Source organism: Oncorhynchus masou, chromosome 13 (genome assembly GCF_036934945.1).
Source record: "Oncorhynchus masou masou isolate Uvic2021 chromosome 13, UVic_Omas_1.1, whole genome shotgun sequence".
NCBI lineage: Eukaryota > Metazoa > Chordata > Actinopteri > Salmoniformes > Salmonidae > Oncorhynchus > Oncorhynchus masou.
Genome location: NC_088224.1, coordinates 44,621,551 through 44,643,140, shown reverse-complemented (window position 1 = coordinate 44,643,140; position 21,590 = coordinate 44,621,551). Strand labels below are relative to the sequence as shown.

Here is a 21,590-nt window from a genome sequence, read left to right as displayed (position 1 = left end):
GGATCTGGAAGAGTCTGGCTGACTGGCAGATCTGGAAGAGTCTGGTTGACTGGCAGATCTGGAAGACTCTGGCTAACTGGCAGATCTGGAAGAGTCTGGCTGACTGGCAGATCTGGAAGAGTCTGGTTGACTGGCAGATCTGGAAGAGTCTGGCTGACTGACGGATCTGGAAGAATCTGGTTGACTGGCAGATCTAGAAGAGTCTGGTTGACTGGCAATTCTGGAAGAGTCTGGCTGACTGGCGGATCTGGAAGAGTCTGGCTGACTGGCAGATCTGGAAGAGTCTGGTTGACTTGCAGATCTGGAAGAGTCTGGTTGACTGGCAGCTCCTTGCAGACTGGCAGCTCCTTGCAGACTGGCAGCTCCTTGCAGACTGGCAGCTCTTTGCAGACTGGCAGCTCCTTGCAGACTGGCAGCTCCTTGTAGACTGGCAGCTCCTTGCAGACTGGCAGCTCCATGCAGACTGGCAGCTCTATGCAGACTGGCAGCTCCGGTTGCTCCATGCAGACTGACAGCTCTGGCTGCTCCATGCAGACTGACAGCTCTGGCTGCTCCATGCAGACTGACATCTCTGGCTGCTCCATGCAGACTGGCAGCTCTGGCTGCTCCATGCAGACTGACAGCTCTGGCTGCTCCATGCAGACTGACAGCTCTGGCTGCTCCATGCAGACTGACAGCTCTGGCTGCTCCATGCAGACTGACAGCTCTGGCAGCTCCATGCAGACTGGCAGCTCTGGCTGCTCCATGCAGGCTGGCAGCTCTGGCTGCTCCATGCAGGCTGGCAGCTCTGGCTGCGCAAACAGGCAGGAGACTCCGGCAACGCTGTAGTGGCGGAAGGCTCTGGCAGCGCTAAACAGGCGGGAGACTCCAGCAGCGCAGGAGAGGAGAAAGGATCTGGCTGCGCTGAACAGGCGGTATACTCTGTCAGCGCTGTAGAGGAGGAAGGCTCTGGCTGCTCTGAACAGGCGGGAGACTCCGGCAGCGCAGGGAGGAGAAAGGCTCGGGCAGCGCTGAACAGGCGGGAGACTCGGGCAGCGCAGGAGTGGAGGAAGGCTCCGGCAGTGCCGGAGAGGCAAGGCGCACTGTAGGCCTGATGCGTGGTGCTGGCTCTGGTGGTACTGGGCCGAGGACACGCACAGGAAGCCTGGTGCGGGGAGCTGCCATCAGAGGACTGGTGCGTGAAGGTGGCACAGGATGGGCTAGACCGTGAAGGTGTAATGGAGATCTTGAGAGCAGTGCTGGCACACGACGTGTAAGGCTAGGAAGGTGCACAGGAGGCCTGGTGCGTGAGGCTGGCACCATCTTAACCAGCCGACTAACACGCACCTCAGGACGAGTATGGAGCGCTGACCCAGGTGCCATCAAATCCCCGACACGCTCCGTCGGGCGAATATCATGCTTAATGCACCAACACAGCAACTCCCTCATTACTCTCTCCTCCAATTTCCTCATTAACTCCTTCACAGTCTCTGCTTCACTCACCTCCAACACCGGCTCTGGTTCTGGTCTCCTCCTTGGCTCCTCACGATAAACAGGGAGAATTGGCTCAGGTCTGACTCCTGACTCTGCCACACTCTCCCTGAGCCCCCCCCAAGACATTTTTGGGGCTGACTCTCGGGCTTCCATCCGCATCGCCGCGCTGCTTCCTCATACCAGCGCCTCTCAGCCCTCGCCGCCTCCAGTTCTTCTTTGGGGCGGCGATATTCTCCAAGCTGATCCCAGGATCCTTCTCCGAACAATTCGTCCTCCCATGTCAATTCCTTCTCCTGCAGCACCTTTGGGCGGCTACACTCCCCTGGTTTAGCCCAGGGTCCTCTCCCGTCGAGGATTTCCTCCCAAGTCCAGAAAGTCTTGTTACGCTGCTCCTGCTGCGGCTGTTGCCTGTTACCACGCCGCTTGGTCCTGTTGTGGTGGGTGATTCTGTAACGATGTTCTTCTGTTGAAGGAGGAGCAGACCAAAATGCAGCGTGGCGTTTACTTATGTTTATTAATGAAAACATGACTAGACATGAAATAACTGAATGTACAAAACAACAGACAGAACGTGAAAAACTATACAGCCTATCTCGTGAACATAAACACAGAGACAGGAACAATCACCCACGAAACACTCAAAGAATATGGCTGCCTAAATATGGTTCCCAATCAGAGACATTGAAAATCACCTGACTGATTGAGAACCACCTCATGCAGCCATAGACTATGCTAGACACCCCACAAAACCCCAAGACAAAAATACACCACAATAACCCATGTCACACCCTGGCCTGACCAAATAAATGAAGATAAACATAATATATTTCGACCAGGGCGTGACAGATGACTAGAAGTCCGGTGGCGTCGAACGCCGAGCACTGCCCGAACAAGGAGAGGCAACGACTTCGGTAGAAGTCGTGACATAAAGCTACGATAGATATAACGTGATTTGAAGTAATTTTATCTGTGGCCAATGACCATGAGCCTTCATGGATGGGCACTTCTAATGAAAGTCTATGGCAGCACCCAAGGGGCTTGAATTTTCGAGCTCTACCTGTAGATTTGCGGTGACGTAGTGTCCCCTTGAGTGACAGAACACTGAGCCAATCACGACGCAACTAGAGAACATTACCAACCCCTACGCTCCGTATTTCCGCTGGCTGCCCCACCACCACAGAAAGCACTGAGCTAGGCTGAAACACCTGCACTTTGGAGCTGCTTTACTCAAGAAAGCAAAAAAAGAGACAATTTTTGTATGCTGCTTTATTAACTCAATTATTAATTTATTTTACATTGTTTGCAAACTGATATGTGACATGTATTAATGCCAAAATAACATGCAAAACAGAATAAATGTTATTATTATTATATATTTTTGGCTAAACATGCCCTGAATGACCGTCACCACTGCCAATTTGACATGCTCCTATGAACTTCACGTTGGTGCTCATGGATCCTTTTGCATGGAAATGTCTACTCCCCTCCTTGGAGATCTTTTTCCTCTCGATGTCATCTCCCTGCAAAGCAAGTACTTTCAAGCTAATTAAATTGATTTGATACCAATAATAAAAGTATGTTGTTGCAACAGCATGTGTGGATATTGCAAAATTATTAAAAGTTATGCCAGCTCTCAAAAGACTAGCTCTGGGCAATTAGCAATGCTTACTGTAAGCAGAAAACAAATTACAATTTGTCAAATTACTTTATGGAAGTTTGTAGTTGCTTTACTTAATGTCATTTATAAAAGTGTGTGTTGCCACCTTGTGGTTATAGCTTGCACCTTCCACAAATATAAAACATTTTGGAAGCAGTTATTACAACACAGAATAAAGTAATTACATGATAGAATGGTCACAGGTACTCTCATGCATTTCAACTATCACACATTCTGATCAAGGTGATTGCATGTAATTATACTGATGAAAAGCAAAACAAATATTTCTGAAGTCAATCATCTAAATACATTTAAACTCATTGAAGACCCATTGCTGTCTACAACGTGGTATAGGTGAGCCTACAAGACTGTTGCTGACTTGTGAATTCTTGACTGTGACTTTTTTTGTGACCACTTGTATGAAGGTGATGAGGTTACTATGGTCAAGGGAAGAAGGATGGAAGAATTCTGATTCAGGGCTTGTGGTGGTACCAAAAACGAACCACCACATGCAAAATATTATTTTACCCACCAAAAAAGTACCACCACATGCCCTGAATCACGTTCTTCCATCTTCTTCCTTGTTGGTGGCCTCTCATCACCTTCATAAGTGGGTTGGTCCCGCACACTAACTCCGGCTCCATGGGAACCGGGACTTTTTGACGAAGAGCTCGGTTGAACCGCAAAGAGGAGGAAGATTTGTGACAGCGCACAAGGAAGGACACGGCTGCTCGTCACACGACAGTTCGTGTGGGTAGACCGTGCGTGTCGGCAGTGTGGCGAACCGAACCGCAGCCTCTTCTACAGTTTTTTTTTTGACGGATAATTTATCATACTCACCTCTACTCAATGAACCTACCTTGAGCTTATTATTTTGTTGTGGTTTTCGGCGTCAAAGCGACAGAGATGGAAAGCAAGTTAGCCAGCACTACTCCATCTTCCTCTTCATTTGATATACAGCTACTGACATAACCAGGGGCGCTGAAGTGACAGAGGTATTTCGGTGTTCTGGCGACGTGTTTCTGTTAGCTACGTTGAATACATTGGCTGTTGAAAATGCTATCCTCACTAGCTTACTAGGTACAGGTAGACTATGTCCAATAGGATATGTTCACCGAAATGTACATATGACATGATGTCATAGAGACCTCTGATGATATATTGTTAAGGGTTTATACACATTTTCCATGACTGCTCCATGACTTTTAACCAAATTGTCATGACTATTATTATAGCCTACATGAAAAAGTAAGCATTATTGACACTGGAAGGCAGCTGTGTCTGATCCCATGTAGACCTAACATATATTGCCTTTGTGACATTGATCAAGGCACGTAACCCCCCACAAGGTAAAAACTGTACTGTTAGTTACATGTGGTCAGCCCTCCACCTGGAGAACTCCTGGGTTGCATGCTTAGAAAAAGCCAAGTCTGCTTATCAAGGTGCTGTTGAGCAGCTGATGATTAGTCTATAATGTGGTTAGACTAGGGCTTGACCAAAAGCCTGCAAACCCATGCAGTAGCTTTCACGGAGGATCCTTGATATCAAATATTGCACCATAACAAGCAAATACTTTTGTCTTTATACATTTTTTTCATTCAGTGAATTAGTGTTCAAATGGATAAGCTAGGCTACCTCAAAGCAAAATATCTATCAAGACATGTTTATCTATAAGGTTCAAATATAATACACATTTTTCATGAGAGATATATGGACAGCAAGTTATTTGTCATTTAGGCTATTCTTAGATTTTTTTTTTTCTTTGGCACAGTTACATGGCTACTGTTTAGTAGAGGGGAATCCCAGCTTTACAACTGTGCAGTTATTTAGGCTTTACAGTGCTGGTGGAAAGGCGACAACGACATAAATGCTTAGTTAGCTACAGTTACCTAGCAAGTTAACCGCTATACGTTATGTTTTGAATTGGCCGTCTGGTCGGTTGCCTGTCATTATTTTATACCTGCTGTTAAATGTCCTGCTCTCTCTCTTTGGGCAACGGCCCGCTCCCAATGGCAGACACCCAGCACACACAGACATGCACTGAAGGGTCATTCCTATCATTGCTGATATGTAGATTTTAAGTGATTCGTATTTAAAAGTGCGCCCTTAATGAATTACATTTTTAAAAGGTATGACCTTTACAAACCCTCATTTGACAACTTGGAACAGCGCCTCATGCGCATTCAAACAGGCGCATTTTCAATCTGCCCATTCTCGAACAGCCTACTGTCACACCCATATTCACAGACGAGCAGCAAATACATTTGAACAATGCAGAATCAAGAAATACATGCCCACTCCCCATTGCTATTCATTGCAGATCCCGCCTTCATTCCTATTTTTGAATCAAACTTTTTTTTGCCGTGATGTGTGAATCTGGGCCTGCAATAGGCTACTTTGTCACAGTTTCTAAACCCGGGAGGCGCAACATTGCCAGGCTTCCGGAAAGGCTGGCAAAACAGACCAAGCAGAGCAGGCCGGGGCTTGGGGTTTGAGAAGTCAATAAGAGAAGTGAAAAATTATTGTTTAGTTGTTCATTTTCTCAAAATCTAAAGGCACAACCTAGATTGGACCGAATGTCTTAAGTAGTTGAACATGTTATTTCTCCAACCTCGTAAAAGTGAAAAACTGTCACGTTTTCATTTTTGTCAAAAACAACTTTATATCAAAGGAGTGGTTTTGATTTGATAGCTAATGCGCAGTTCGCCGCGAGACGACTGTTACACGGAACCCAAACTGGCTGCGCGAGCGCTATCGTGCACACATTAATTTTGTGCCCCCACACCAAAAGCAATCTCGACACGCAGGTTAAAATATCAAAACAAACTTTGAACCAATGACATTAATTTGGGGACAGGTCGAAAAGCATTAAACATGCATGGCAATTTAGCTAGTTAGCTTGCACTTGCTAGCTAATTTGTCCTGGGATATAAACATGGAGTTGTTATTTTAACTGAAATGTACAAGGTCCTCTACTCCGACAATTAATCCACACATAAAACAGTCAACTGAATCGTTTCTAGTCATCTCTCCTCCTTCCAGACTTTTTCATTTTTGAACTTATATGGTGATCAGCATCTAAACTTTCATAGTATTACCACGACAACCAGCAAAACAGTTTGTCTTTCAATCATCCACATGGGTATAACCAATGAGGAGATTTTTTTTCTTTTTTTCTTTTACCTTTATTTAACCAGGCAAGTCAGTTAAGAACAAATTCTTATTTTCAATGACGGCCTAGGAACAGTGGGTTAACTGCCTGTTCAGGGGCAGAACGACAGATTTGTACCTTGTCAGCTCGGGGATTTGAACTTGCAAACTTTCGCACGTGGGTTCCTGCTTCTATAAACCAATGAGGAGATGGGAGACTTGCAGCGTGATCTGCATCAGAAATATTTTAGCCTTTGGCAACGCAGTCGCTCATTGGCGCACGTGAGCAGTGTGGGTGCAATAATTGAATAACATGGATTTCTACATTTATTTTGCAATGCTCGCGCAAGCGATGTGTCTGGTCTGGTCGGTATGTTAGACCGATGACGTGTTTCTATGCATGAGCATAGCCAGCCAGCGTCGCCATGACATTGCATATAAGTGTAATAGAGGATTTCTATTGGAGAAGTAGTTTCTGCCTATCTTCAAACTGTACTTTCTTTGACTTTGTTTTTATAGATAGTATGCAATTCCCCCAAAATGATAAGTGTCGTTATGGCGCTCTGGACAGCTCCGGCCCAAGTCAAGCACTGACATACACAGCCTACAATTAAGATTGTTTTATTTCATTATGTCAATTGGCCATTATAACAAGCCTAGGTTTTTAATGGACAAATAACCCTACATTTGTCCATTTGCCTTGTTTTCTCAGTCACACATCATGAGCAGTCATTTCAACTTAACGTGGGAAAATGCTAGGGTCGGGGCGGTGGGGTAGCCTAGTGGTTAGAGCGTTGGACTAGTAACTGGAAGGTTGCAAGATCAAATCCCTGAGCTGACAAGGTACAAATCTGTTGTTCTGCCCCTGAACAGGCAGTTAACCCACTGTTCCTAGGCTGTCATTGAAAATATGAATTTGTTCTTAACTGACTTGCCTAGTTAAATAAAGGTAAAATAAAAATTGTGGTTGTAGCCTAGTTTAAAAATATATTGCACGTGGGTACCTGCTTGAACAGAAAGTTCAAGTTATATTCCTTCAGAACTTCTATCTTACCAGGTTCCGCAAGACTGACTTGGATGGAATTAGTGATTTATCACATTAATATGTATAGCCTAGATACCTGTAAAGCTCACAATGTGGGACAAGAAAGGCAGTTGATAGGCCTGACATCTAGGCTTTACAAACCAACTTTCCCTACACATTTTTAAAGGGGTTGTTTGTCAAAGAAATGTCCTCCAACTTGAGACAGCAGGGTCTTTCCACATGATTTCAGTTAATTTCTTACTGCACTCATTTTGATTTGATGATGTAAGTGGTCAGAAAGTGCCTTTGGTCCTGAATGCCAAAGCATTCAGGAGATAGAGGTGCTCAAAGTTGACCGATTTTGTAAACCACTACCATGAGACGTCCATGTCTTAATTAATCACTGAAAAAGATAAATGGTTGAGTTTGATATTCTTTGAAAGCTTACAAACAGGATTGTGAAATTATTCATTGATTTCATGGAGAGAAAAAAATGAATTAAACAATTACCTTTTTTAAGCTTTATAACGTCAATTATCTAAAAATGCATAAACAGAATGTTTGTTTATTTTCACAGATGTTGTAGTTTAGACTGGAGGTCGACCGATTAATCGTAATGGCAGATTAATTAGGGCCGATTTCAAGTTTTCATAACAATCGGTAATTGGCATTTTTGGACACCGATCATGGCCAATTATGTTGCACTCCACGAGTAGACTAAGTGGCAGGCAGGCTGACTAGCTGTTATGCAAGTGCAGCAAGGAGTGCAGCAAGGTAAGGTGCTAGCTAGCATTAAACGTATTTTATAAAAAACAATCAATCTTAACATAATCACTAGTTAACTACACATGGTTGATGATATTACTAGTTTATCTAGCTTGTCCTTGTCACGCCCTGACCATAGTTTGCTTTGTATGTTTATATGTTTTGTTTGGTCAGGGTGTGATCTGAGTGGGCATTCTATGTTGTATGTCTAGTTTGTCTGTTTATATGTTTGGCCTGATATGGTTCTCAATCAGAGGCAGGTGTTAGTCATTGTCTCTGATTGGGAACCATATTTAGGTAGCCTGTTTTGTCATTGTGGGTTGTGGGTGATTGTCTATGTTATGTTTCTTGTTAGCACAGTGGTTCATTAGCGTCATGGTTGTCACTTTTGTAGTGTTCAGTTTTTCCATTAAAATGACAAACACTTACCACGCAGCATCTTGGTCCGATCCTTACTCCTCTTCAGACGAAGTGGAGGAAATCTGCCGTGACAGTCCTGCGTTGCGGTGCCTGTTAATTTATCATTGAATCATAGCCTACTTCGCCAAACGGTTATTTAACAAGCGCATTCATGAAAAAAACACTCTTGTTGCACCAAAGTTTACCTAACCATAAACATCAATGCTTTTCTTAAAATCAATACACAAGTATACATTTTTAAACCTGCATATTTAGTTAATATTGCCTGCTAACATGAATTTCTTTTAACTAGAGAAATTGTGTCACTTCTCTTGCGCTCTGTGCAACAGTCAAGCTATATGCAGCAGTTTGGGCCGCCTGACTCATTGCCAACTGTGAAGACCAACTTTGCCAAACGGGGATGACTTAACAAAAGCGCATTTGCGAAAAATGGACAATCGTTGCATGAATGTACCTAACCATAAACATCAATGCCTTTCTTAAAATCAATACTCAGAGGTATATGTTTTTAAACCTGCATATTTAGTTAACAGAAATTCAGGTTAGCAGGCAATATTAAACTAGGGAAATTGTGTCACTTCTTTTGCGTTAATTGCACGCAGAGTCAGGGTATGTGCAACAGTTTGGGCCGCTTGGCTCCTTGCAAAATAATTTGCCAGAATTGTACGTAATTATGACATAACATTGAAGGTTGTGCAATGTAACAGGAATATTTAGATTAATGGATATTTAGATTTATAAAATACGGAACGGTTCCGTATTCCACTGAAAGAATAAACATTTTGTTTTCAAAATTATAGTTTTCGTATTTGACCATATTAATGACCTAAGGTTCGTATTTCTGTGTGTTATTATGTTATAATTAAGTCTATGATTTGATATTTGATAGAGCAGTCTGACTGAGCGGTGGTAGGCAGCAGGCTCATAAGCATTTATTCAAACAGCACTTTAGTGCGTTTGCCAGCAGCTCTTCCCTGTGCTTCAAGCATTGAGCTGTTTATGACTTCAAGCCTATCAACTCCCGAGATTAGGCTGGTGTAACTGATGTGAAATGGCTTGCTAGTTAGCGGGGTGCACGCTAATAGCGTTTCAATCGTTGACGTAACTCGCTCTGAGACCTTGAAGTAGTTGTTCCCCCTGCTCTGCAAGGGCCGCAGCTTTTGTGAAGCGATGGATAACGATGGTTCGAGGGTGGCTGTTGTCTGTGTGCAGAGGGTACCTGGTTCGAGCCCAGGTAGTGGCGAGGAGAGGGACAGAAGCTATACTGTTACACTGGCAATACTAAAGTGCCTATAAGAACATCCAATAGTCAAAGGTATATGAAATACAAATGGTATAGAGAGAAATAGTCCTATAATTCCTATAATAACTACAACCAAAAACTTCTTACCTGGGAATATTGAAGACTCATGTTAAAAGAAACCACCAGCTTTCATATGTTATCATGTTCTGAGCAAGGAACTTAACGTTAGCATTTTTACATGGCACATATTGCACTTTTACTTTCTTCTCCAACACTTGGTTTTTGCATAATTTAAACCAAATTGAACATGTTTCATTAGTTATTTGAGGCTAAATTGATTTTTTTAATGTATTATATTAAGTTATAATAAAAGTGTGCATTCAGTATTGTTGTAAATTGTCATTATTACAAATAAATAAATCACTTTTTTTTGGGTCCTCCAATAATCGGTAACGGTATTGGCTTTGAAAAATCATAATCGGTCGACCTCTAGTTTAGACCCTATTTGACATAATCTGAAAGGTTTATGTTGTGCCCGTCATCGGTTAAGACACAGCATATTCTTCAATACAGGGTGGGTGTCATTCCAATCATAGAACTAGAATTTATAGAACGGAATTATCCCTTCAGACCCCTGCTGATACGCTATTGATATTTACATTTAATTGAAACTTTAACTTGCAATTACTACCAGAAAGCTGTCCGCAGGTCCACCCACCGTCGATTGTTAATTTAATTATGTCTATTCTATGATCTATATATTCTATGATTTTGATAGGTTTCCTTTTTAAAACAATTCATAACATTGGATATTCCCACGCTAGTCAACATTCTCTGATGTGTGGACCTTCAACCGTCTTTGTCGTACTATTTGAAATGTTAACTTTATTCACATTTTAGTACATTTATCAGCCAAAACATGACATCCACCCTGTATTCAAGAGTATGCTCTGTCTTATTTGATGGCAGGCACAACACAAACACCTCAGGTAAAGTACAATAGGGTCTAAGTTACAACATATATGAACATGAAGAAAATAGGAATTGACACGTTTTTAGATAATTGATGTTAAAAGCTTATTTAAAAAAAATAGTTCATAAAACAATTTGACAGTCCTGTTTGTAAGCTTTCAAATGATATCAAAATCAACCATGTATCTTTTTCAGTGTTGAAGACATCGATGTCTAATGGTAGGGTGGGGTATGCAAAAATTGATAAACTTTGAGCACATCGAGCGTTTCCTGCAGTCGAATGACCAAAGCACCCTCTAGAAGTCTCATGGGTGGACTGTTATTGATATTTGTAATAATTTAATAATTAATAAACATTATTTTTCTTAAACCTCTGAAAATCTGGTATTTTTATGTCAAACTGTTTTGTTATATTTCAGTCTTCTGTGATGTACAGTTGAGGTCGGAAGTTAACATACATTTAGGTTGGAGTCATTAAAACTAGTTTTTCAACCACTCCACAAATATCTTGTTAACAATCTATAGTTTTGGCAAGTCCGTTAGGATTGTTTACAGAAAAATTATTTCACTAATAATTCACTGTATCACAATTCCAGTGGGTCAAAAAGTTTACATACACGAAGATGACGGTGCCTTTAAACAGCTTGGAAAATTCCAGAAAATGATGTTATGACTTTAGAAGCTTTTGATAGTCTAATTGACATCATTTGAGTCAATTGGAGGTGTACCTGTGGATGTATTTCAGGGCCTACCTTCAAACTCAGTGCCTCTTTGCTTGACATCATGGGAAAATCAAAAGAAATCTGCCAAGACCTCAGATTTTTATTTTGTTCATCCTTGGGAGCAATTTCCAAATGCCTGAAGGTACCACGTTCATCTATTCAAATAATAGTACGCAAGTATAAACACCATAGGACCACGCAGCTGTCATACCGCTCAGGAAGGAGACGCGTTCTGTCTCCTAGAGATTAATGTACTTTGGTGCGAATGTGCAAATCAATAACAACAACAGCAAAGGACCTTGTGAAGATGCTGGTGGAAGCAGGTACAAAAGTATCTATCCACAGTAAAATTAGTCCTATATCGACATAACCTGAAAGGCCGCTCAGCAAGGAAGAAGCCACTGCTCCAAAACCGCCATAAAAAAGCCAGACTACGGTTTACAACTGCACATGGGGACAAAGGTCATACTTTTTGGAGAAATGTCCACTAGTCTGATGAAACAAAAATAGAACTGTTTGGCCATAATGACCATCATTATGTTTGAAGGAAAAAGGGGGAGGCTTGCAAGCCGAAGAACACCATCCCAACCATGATGCTGGGGTGGCAGCATCATGTTGTGGTGCACTTCACAAAATTGACTTGTTAAACCCCAAGCATACTTCCAAAGTTTTGGCAAAATGGCTTAAGGACAACAAAGTCAAGGTATTGGAGTGCCCGAACACCCTGACCTCAATCCTATAGAACATTTGTGGCCAGAACTGAAAAAGCGTGTGAAAGCAAGGAGGCCTACAAACCTGACTCACTTACACCAGCTTTGTCAGGAGGAGTGAGCCAAAATTCACCCAACTTATTGTGGGAAGCTTGTGGAAGGCTACCTGAAACATTTGACCCAAGTTAAACAATTTAAAGGCAATGCTACCAAATACTTATTGAGTGTATGTACACTTCTGACCCACTTGGAATGTGATGAAAGAAAGAATAGCTGAATAATAATAATTCTCTCTATTATTCTGACATTTCACATTCTTAAAATTAAGTGGTGATCCTATCTGTCCTAAAACAGGGAATTTGTATTTGGATTAGATGTCAGGAATTGTGAAAAACTGAGTTTAAATGTAGTTGGCTAAGGTGTATGTAAACTTCCGACTTCAACTGTATATGAAATGTAACATTGTGATGCAAACACAGAATTGAATACATGTCAACTCTATGTCTGACATGGTACAGGTGTCTTCTTCTTTTTTCTACCACATGTATACTTTTGTTTCACAGTAGATGTGTTTAAGACGACCAACCCACTCTGTGTGACCCTGATTTAGCCTATTGCAATAAAATGATTTATTCATGTTTTGGCATTCAGGTCCAAGAAGTCACTTTCAGAAAGTTATTGACATCAGATGGAACAACAATTACATTCACCAGCATTTGGGTATTTTTATAGGCTACATTGTAATACATACCTAGAGCTAAATAAATCATTTTTTTTGTTGTGGAGTTAGATTAATCTACAAAATGATTTACTAATAGGAGGACAGTTAAGTCCAATATGCCCAGTATATTGCCCAACATGATATTGAGAGTTGCTTTTTTGTTGTTGTATATATACCCTCTTTGGCCTTTTGGAAACAAATGATTCTATTTCTGTGCACTGAGATAATGCTATGATGGAGCTGTGATACTTTTTGTAGAGGCCAAATATTCAGGCAGCTTTCAACAATTTGGTCACTCATCAAAACTGAGCTGATTTCTACGGTTCACATTAAGTAATCCAAAACCCGTCTGAGGTAGGCCATTTGGAAGGCAATATATTTTTGTGTGTATTCATTCCTACTCATTCGTGATTTTCTTTATTTTTACATTACAGAGTAGTAGTGAAAGACATAACAATGAAATAACACATATGGAATCATGTAGTAACCAGAAAAGTGTTAAACAAATCAAAATATATTTTATATTTGAGATGCTTCAAATAGCGAAACTTTGCCTTGATGGCAGCTTTGCACACTCTTGGCATTCTCTCAACGAGCGTCATGAGGTAGTCACCTTGAATGCATTTTAATTAATAGGTTCAATTAACTTGTAAAAAGTTAAATTGGGCATTTCTTTCCTTAATGCGTTTGAGCCAATCTGTTGTGTTGTGACAAGGTAGGGGTGGTATACAGAAGATAGCCCTATTTGGTGAAAAACCAAGTCCATATTATGGCAAGAACAGCTCAAATAAGCAAAGAGAAACAACAGTCCATCGTTACTTTAAGACATACAGGTCAGTCTGGAAAATTTCAAGAACTTTGAAAGTTTCTTCAAGTGCAGTTGCAAAAACCATCAAGCTCTATGATGAAGCTGGCTCTCATGAGGACCACCACAGGAAATGAAGACCCAGAGGTACCTCTAATGAACTTATTCTCTGCAGCAGAGTTACTAGCCTCAGAAATTGCAGCCCAAATAAATGCTTCACAGAGTTCAAGTAACAGACACATCTCAACATCAACTGTTCAGAGGAGACTGCGGGAATCAGGCCTTCATGGTCGAATTTCTGCTACTAATGGACACTAATAATAAGAAGAGACTTGCTTCGCCCAAGAAACACAAGCAATGGACATTAGACCAGTGGAAATCTGTCCTTTGGTCCAAATTTGAGATTTTTGGTTCCAAACGCCGTGTCTTTGTGAGACACAGTGTCGGCGAACAGATGATCTCCGCATGTGTGGTTCCCACTGTGAAGCATGGAGGAGGAGGAGGTGTGATGGTGTGGTGGTGCTTTGCTGGTGACACTGTCAGTGATTTATTTAGAATTCAAGGAACACTTATCCAGCATGGCTACCACAGCATTCTGCAGCGATACGCCATCCCATCTGGTTTGCACTTAGATGGGGCTATCTTTTGTGTTCAACAGGACAATGACCCAACACACCTCCAGGCTGTGTAAGGGCTATTTGACCAAGAAGGAGAGTGATGGAGTGACTCGGCATTCTCTTGACCTCAACCCATGAAGGAGTTGGACCGAAGAGTGAAGGAAAGCAGCCAACAAGTGCTCAGCATATGTAGGAACTCCTTCAAGACCTTTCGAAAAGCATTCCAGGTGAAGCTGGTTGAGAGAATGCCAAGAGTGTGCAATGCTGTCATCAAGGCAAAGGGTGGCTTCTTTGAAGATTCTAAAATCTATTTTCATTTGTTTAACATTTTGTTTTGTTTACGACATGATTCCAAATGTGTTATTTCTAAGTTTGGTGCCTTCACTATTATTGTACAATGTAGAAAATAGTAAAAATAAAGAAAAACCCTTGAATGAGTAGTTGTGTCCAACCTTTTGACTGGTACTGTATATTATGTGCACATGAGCTTGCAGGTGTGTGGCTATGTGTCTACCAGTTTGTCAGCTGTGTGAATTTGTGTATCCTATTTATTTTCCCTCACTCTATGGTTCTTTCTCTCCCCTCTCCCTTCTCACTCTCTAACCCCTTTGGATGGCAGTGCAGCGGAAGATGGACATCCGGAGTGGCATACAAAAGGCAGTGGAGCCCCTCCCTACCTCTCTCCCCTCCTCCCCTCAACAGTCGGGTGCCCATCAGCAGAGCGAGCCGGAGGACAGCCAGGCAGAGCGGAGCGCCAGGCCCACCGCTGACAACCACAGCAAGGACACCCAGCCAGCCGCCGGCCACCGAGACGACAAAAAAGTAGGTCTCTCCTTTCCTTTCTCCTTCCACATCACCTGTGTGTGTGAGTGTACGTCTGTGTGTTAACGTGTGGGGGGGGGGCTGCCTCCAATGCACTGTTTCTGTTTGCAGAAAAGGCTCCCTCTAATGCTAAAAAGAGACAGACTTGATCGCTTGGCTGTTTAGTACTGCTCACCTGTGCGTTTATGTGTCCATTGGTGAATATGAATGTGTGTGTGTGTGTGTGTGTGTGTGTGTGTGTGTGTGTGTGTGTGTGTGTGTGTGTGTGTGTGTGTGTGTGTGTGTGTGTGTGTGTGTGTGTGTGTGTGTGTGTGTGTGTGTGTGTGGTATTGTTACGGTTCTAGCTATCTGGGGAAATCCATTGATTATTCAAGGTTACATTTAATGTGGTAATGTGTGCCCAGTTTGTATTGACTAGTTTCTTTGGGTGTGTTGAGTAATTAATTGGCCTCAGCTTCAGTAGTTAGTTATCTTACAGCTGCTAGCATGCATCATTTTACGATAAGCTGTGGGCATGGTTGTCTAAACATTTTTGCAATAATGGTGCTGCCAGTAATTTCGACTGGCTGGCATAATTGCGGAACAGCAAAATGCCATCCAATGCCACGCAAAGATAAAATGAAACTGGGACTAAATTGGTGGTTTCAAAGTTATGCAATGTGCATGTTAAAAGCAATGAGTCATGGCACTTTTATGACTACTGTGGGATAGAGCAGGTCAATAATATAGCTGTAGCTGTACTTGTACCTTGAATTATCTTTTTAAAATTCCACAATAATCGGTTTATTCTTAATATGGAATATATGCCAAAGCAACTTCGTTATGCTTGAATATGGGCATTTCTCTTGAAAAAGGCCCTTGAGCACCGACATGTGAAGTTCATAAGAGCATATCAAATTGGGTGTCAAATGAAAGCTGAGAGTCTATGTTTTTGGGAAATTAACTTCTTCGATATAGGGGGCGCTCTTTTAATTTTTGGATAAAAAAACGTTCCAGTTTTAAACAGGATATCTTGTCATGAAAAGATGCTCGACTATGCATATAATTGACAGCTTTGGGAGGAAAATACTCTGACGTTTCCAAAACTGCAAAGATATTGTCTGTGAGTGCCCCAGAACTAATGCTACAGGCGAAACCAAGATGAAATTTCATACAGGAAATGCCCCAGATTTTGAATGCGCTGTGTTCCAATGTCTCCTTATATGGCTGTGAATGCGCCAGGAATGAGCCTACACTTTCTGTCGTTTCCCCAAGGTGTCTGCAGCATTGTGACGTATTTGTAGGCATATCATTGGAAGATTGACCATAAGAGACTACATTTAACAGGTGTCCGCTTGGAGTCCTCCGTCAAAATTATTGCGCCATCTCCAGCTGCGTCCACTTTTCCATTAGGTTCAGAGGAGAAAGGCAACTGCCACGAATGATTTATCATCGAATAGATATGTGAAAGACACCTTGAGGATTGATTCTAAACAACGTTTGCCATGTTTCTGTCGATATTATGGAGTTAATTTGGAAAAACGTTTGGCGTTGTAATTACTGAATGTTCGGGTTTTTTTCTTAGCCAAACGTGATGAACAAAACGGAGCGATTTCTCCTACACAAATAATCTTTTTGGAAAAACTGAACATTTGCTATCTAACTGAGAGTCTCCTCATCGAAAACATCCATAGTTCTTCAAAGGTAAATGATTTTATTTGAATGCTTTTCTTGTTTTTGTGACAATGTTGCCTGCTGAATGCTAGCCTTAATGCTATGCTAGCTATCAATACTCTTACACAAATTCTTGTGTAGCTATGGTTGAAAAGCATATTTTGAAAATCTGAGACGACAGTGTTGTTAACAAAAGGCTAAGCTTGTGAGCCAATATATTTATTTAATTTCATTTGCGATTTTTATGAATAGTTTAACGTTGCGTTATGCTAATGAGCTTGAGGCTATGATTACGCTCCGGATACGGGATTGCTCGACGCTAGAGGTTAAGGTCAACCATTTTCCATCTTAAAAATGAGGAACAGATGGAAAAGGGGTTTTAGGATACATCTACCAGAAACATTATTAAAAGTTACCAGAAATACACAAACATCAAAACACAATAATGTTGACGTAAAGACCTCTGCCAACTAATGTTAGCGTTTATATTATGTTGGAGAAATGATTTACCTTCTGTAACTTTAAGAAGTATTGCCTTAGCAAAACCCCACATATCTTAAAGATGTTTTCTAATTTCTCTCCCTCATGAGGAGGGAGGACAATAAAAGTTCACAGAAGTAACAAGTAAAGGTAGACCCACCAATGAATTTGCTATTTTACTGATATCAATTTAGTTTATTAATTGATTCAAACTCGTAATTCCGTTACCAGATTTCAAACGGAATTACCCATAAATCTGTAACGGAATTACCGCACCTGAATTGGCTACAATGGGAAATCATAATAGTCACAAATCACAGTTGGGTCACCTGTTCTGTCCTCCCTTCCACTGGCATAATTTTCTTTCTCTTTCTGTTGTGTGATGGTCAAATCAAGTGTTGAAACATTCTGAGTCTGGACAACCCCTCCCTAATCTATCTACCTTTCTCTCTCACTCTCCAGTTAATGACACCTCTCCCAGCTCTTACGGACAACTAGCCATGAGCCCCCTGGGTACACAAGAAAGTGGATATCGGCACCCACCATCTCAAATCAAACTTCACATGCGCCGAATACAACAAATGTAGACCTTACCGTGAAATGATTACTTACAAGCCCTTAACCAACAGTGCAGTTCAAGAAGAGTGAAGAACATATTTACTAAATAAACTAAAGTAAAAAATTATAAAAAGTAACACAATAACATAACAATATATATATATATATATATATACAGTGTGCTGGGGTACAGGTTAGTTGAGGTAATTTGTACATGTAGGTAGGGGTGAGTGACTATGCATATAGATAATCAACAGTGAGGAGCAGCAGCGTACAAAACAAATGGGGGGGGGTCAATGTAAATTGTCCGGTGGCTAGTTGATTAATTGTTCAGCAGTGATGTACTGGGCCGTACACTCTACCCTCTGTAGCGCCTTACGGTCAGAGGCTGAACAGTTGCCATACCAGGCGGTGATGCAACCGGTCAGGATGCTCTCGATGGTGCAGCTATAGAACTTTTTGAGGATCTAGGGACCCATGCCAAATCTTTTCAGTCTCCTGAGGGGGAAAAGGTTTTGTCGTTGCGCTCTTCACTGTCTTGGTGTGTTTGGACCATGGTAGTTTGTTGGTGATGTGGACGCCAAGGAACTTGAAACTCTCGACCCGTTCCACTACAGCCCCGTCTCAGATTGTTCTGAAATCATTTCTGTTGTTGGAAACAGATAGGATTAGCATTCCTGCAACATCCCAATTTGTAAGTCGCTCTGGATAAGAGCGTCTGCCAAATGACTTAAATGTAAATGTAAATGTAAATTTTGTTGAAATATAATTTGACACATCAAACATCCTGATAGTACCAGTTTTTGATCACTAGTTGGTGCTGTTCACATTATTAGCTAAAAAAGTTTGTTAAAGGGATAGTTCACACAAATTACAAAATTACATATTGGTTTCCTTACCTTTTAAAAACCCTAGAGTCAATTGATGCACTGGTGCTAGAGCAGTGTTTGTCAGACCATGAGACATCCTGAAAATTGGTCTTCTTATGAAAACGTCTGTAGAAGTGATGCGCGGGTTGACTCATAACCCGCAGTCCCCGTGGTTATATCACGCGAGGATGGGTTTAGGGTCATTAAATATTGTGTGGCTGAAGGCCAGGTGGGCATGTGGTGGGAGGGTTGAATAAAGATTTAAAAAATACCTACACAGCCAATCGCCAAATAATGCTTTTGGAATGGCTGACCCGCGCACCACTAGTCTGTAGTGTCCGAACGTTTTGACCTAAAAAGCTATTATGACCACTCTATGGGAAAGGGGAGACTCTCACGAACACAATAGTGTTCTCCGTGTTGTACTCTACCAGTGCTGGTTTTAAAAAATATGGAAGTATGAATGTAGTGGTTAAATATGTGAGGTTAAATATGTGTAAAAAAACTACAAATACTTCCTGAGCTTTCTTATATCTCGTAACGATAGGACAAACAGTTCAAAACCTTGTGCCTTATCATTTATTTTTTGCCATTTATGAATGTGTTATTTGATGCACTTCTCTGGGCTATAGTAGTACACTTTTTTATATATTTTTTTGATACCTAAAGGGGTCCTAAAATTCCAAATTAAATAGCTAAATGATCCATAGTATGACCATCTTAAAACAATTCCACGTGACAGCTCAGAAGCCCCCCCTCCTCCCAAACAGCTTAAATTTTTAAGAATTAATCAGTACACAAAAAAATCTACTAATAGCAGAAGCAGCACCATCTAGTGGTCAGAACCTAGTAGTATCAGGATGTATGATGGGACATAAACCTAACACTTTCAATAATAAATTTCTCTGAACAGGTGTGGAAAAAAACATCACCACTGAGAGTACATTACATAGGATGAAGATACAATACTCTGAGCCTCAGCTACAATCTATTTACACTTGAAATTTTTGATATTTAGCAGACTCTCTTATCCAGAGCAACTTACAATTCGTGGATTCGTCTTAAGATAGCTAGGTGAGACAATAACACATGCAGCAGCTACTCTTCCCGGAGTCCACATAAAGCGTACAAACACATGACAAAGTACAGAACAGTAAGGGGAAGCGGTGGGGGTGTCTGGGGCGCTGTGAGAGTTATTTAAGATACTCTTCAAAGAGGTAGGGTTTCAGACGTTTTCGGACAAAGAGAACTGATACTATATACTCATTGTTGGGGTGGGATTGATGTGGGACGGGGGAGGTCCAAGGCTGGCTTTTTACCATTTCTTTGGATTCCTTGTCTTACTCATTGTTAAATCAAAGTTTGGTCCAAATCGGATATTATATATTATATGAATCCGATACATTTAAATGGCCAATTTGGGTGCAATCAAGTCCTCTTAGATCAAATTATATTTCAACAAAATAATGTTGCCGGAATGCTTATCTTTTCTGTTGTCTAACGATTTCAGAACAATCTGAGTGGTTGTCATGGTTTGCTGAAATGACATGGAACTACCCCTCTCTCTTTCCCTTTACTTTAACCAGCTTCTTCACCCACTGAGCACCGATCGAAACCGGACGTCCGTGGACGTTGAATAGTTGTAGAAATTTCCTCCCGGGCCTTGATGTTAACATCCACAGACGGACCAGCCTGGACCAAATCTGAACCTATCATGGAAGTATGTTTCACGAGTTTGTATAGTGCAGTACAGAGAGTAGAGCACAGGAGAGTACAGTCCGATACGATACAGTGGTGCAGTACAATACAGTAGAGTACAGTACAATACAGTACAGTAAAGTAGAGTATAGTACAGTAGAGTAGAGTAGAGTACAGAATTCATAGGTTGCACCTCCGTCACTCGGTCGCGTCATGCCAGTGTTATGAGCTTTGGCGCCGCCCTCTTCGGCGGCGCCATAGTGGTGCCCTAAAGTCATGATTAGGCCAGTCATTCTGGATGGAGGCTAACTACTGTTTCGTCTAAACTACACTATAGTGCCTGAAAATGTGATGACATTGCTAAAGCAGTCAAAATATTTAGTAGGAAACAACTTTGCCAGCATTATCATGTCGTCAAATTAACTTTTGACAGATAGCAATGTTGTCATTAGCTAGCAAAGTTTGTCAAAAATACCTAGCAATGCTAACGTTAGCTAGCTAAAATCCGGTGGCCTCCCCTCATCCTTAGTTATCTACTAATTATTTGCCTCCTTTTGAATGTCATTGTATTTCCAAGCCACTGTAATGCAATTTTGATGAAATCTTCATCAGCTCTCATTGGCAATGCATTGAGTAGAATGCTCAGGCCAAAAATAACGTTTGAAACAATAGTGACGAAACATGCAACCCATGAATTTTGTACTATATTCTACTGTACTGCTATAATCTACTGTACCGTACTGAACTTTACTCTACCCAACCCTACTCTACTCTACTCTACTCTGCTGTGCTTTTCTGTACTGTATTGTACTGCACGGTACTTTACTGTGCTCTGCTATGCTGCGCTGTTATGTCCAAACTTCTGAAACCTGAGGAGAATGACATTCATATCCATATTTATGCATTTCTGTGTAGTACAGATCAGGGACCCATGATGTCACTCTGTTACCATAATTCCGTTACCGCGTGTACATCCACTTCACTTACTGTATGTAGTTCAGTAACCAAAAGAGATGTTTTCAAAGTCATTAGCTGACACCCCATTGTTTCTGCAGACATCTTTGAATCTTCATTTGGAGGAGATATTTAAACATTTTTGGAAAACATGGAGGCATAAAAACCTGATGGAGATTTCCTTTACCAAAGTTTGCATCTGCACAATCCAAATTAGTTTTTGTACATATTTCAGTGGAAATTCTTAAAAGTTGTCATTGTGCAATGTGTATGGTTT

The 21,590-nt window shown here is 41.4% G+C and overlaps 1 long non-coding RNA gene across 2 annotated transcripts in view; it reads left to right on the top strand.

Moving 5' to 3' along the window:
* The first annotated feature begins 3,828 nt into the window (after positions 1–3,828).
* Positions 3,829–21,590, top strand: part of LOC135552401 (uncharacterized) — a 58,610-nt gene continuing 40,848 nt past the window's right edge. For both annotated transcript variants that reach the window (XR_010457429.1, XR_010457428.1), the window contains exons 1-2: positions 3,829–4,125; positions 14,899–15,101. This is a non-coding gene — a long non-coding RNA (uncharacterized LOC135552401). The remainder of the gene's footprint in view (positions 4,126–14,898; positions 15,102–21,590) is intronic.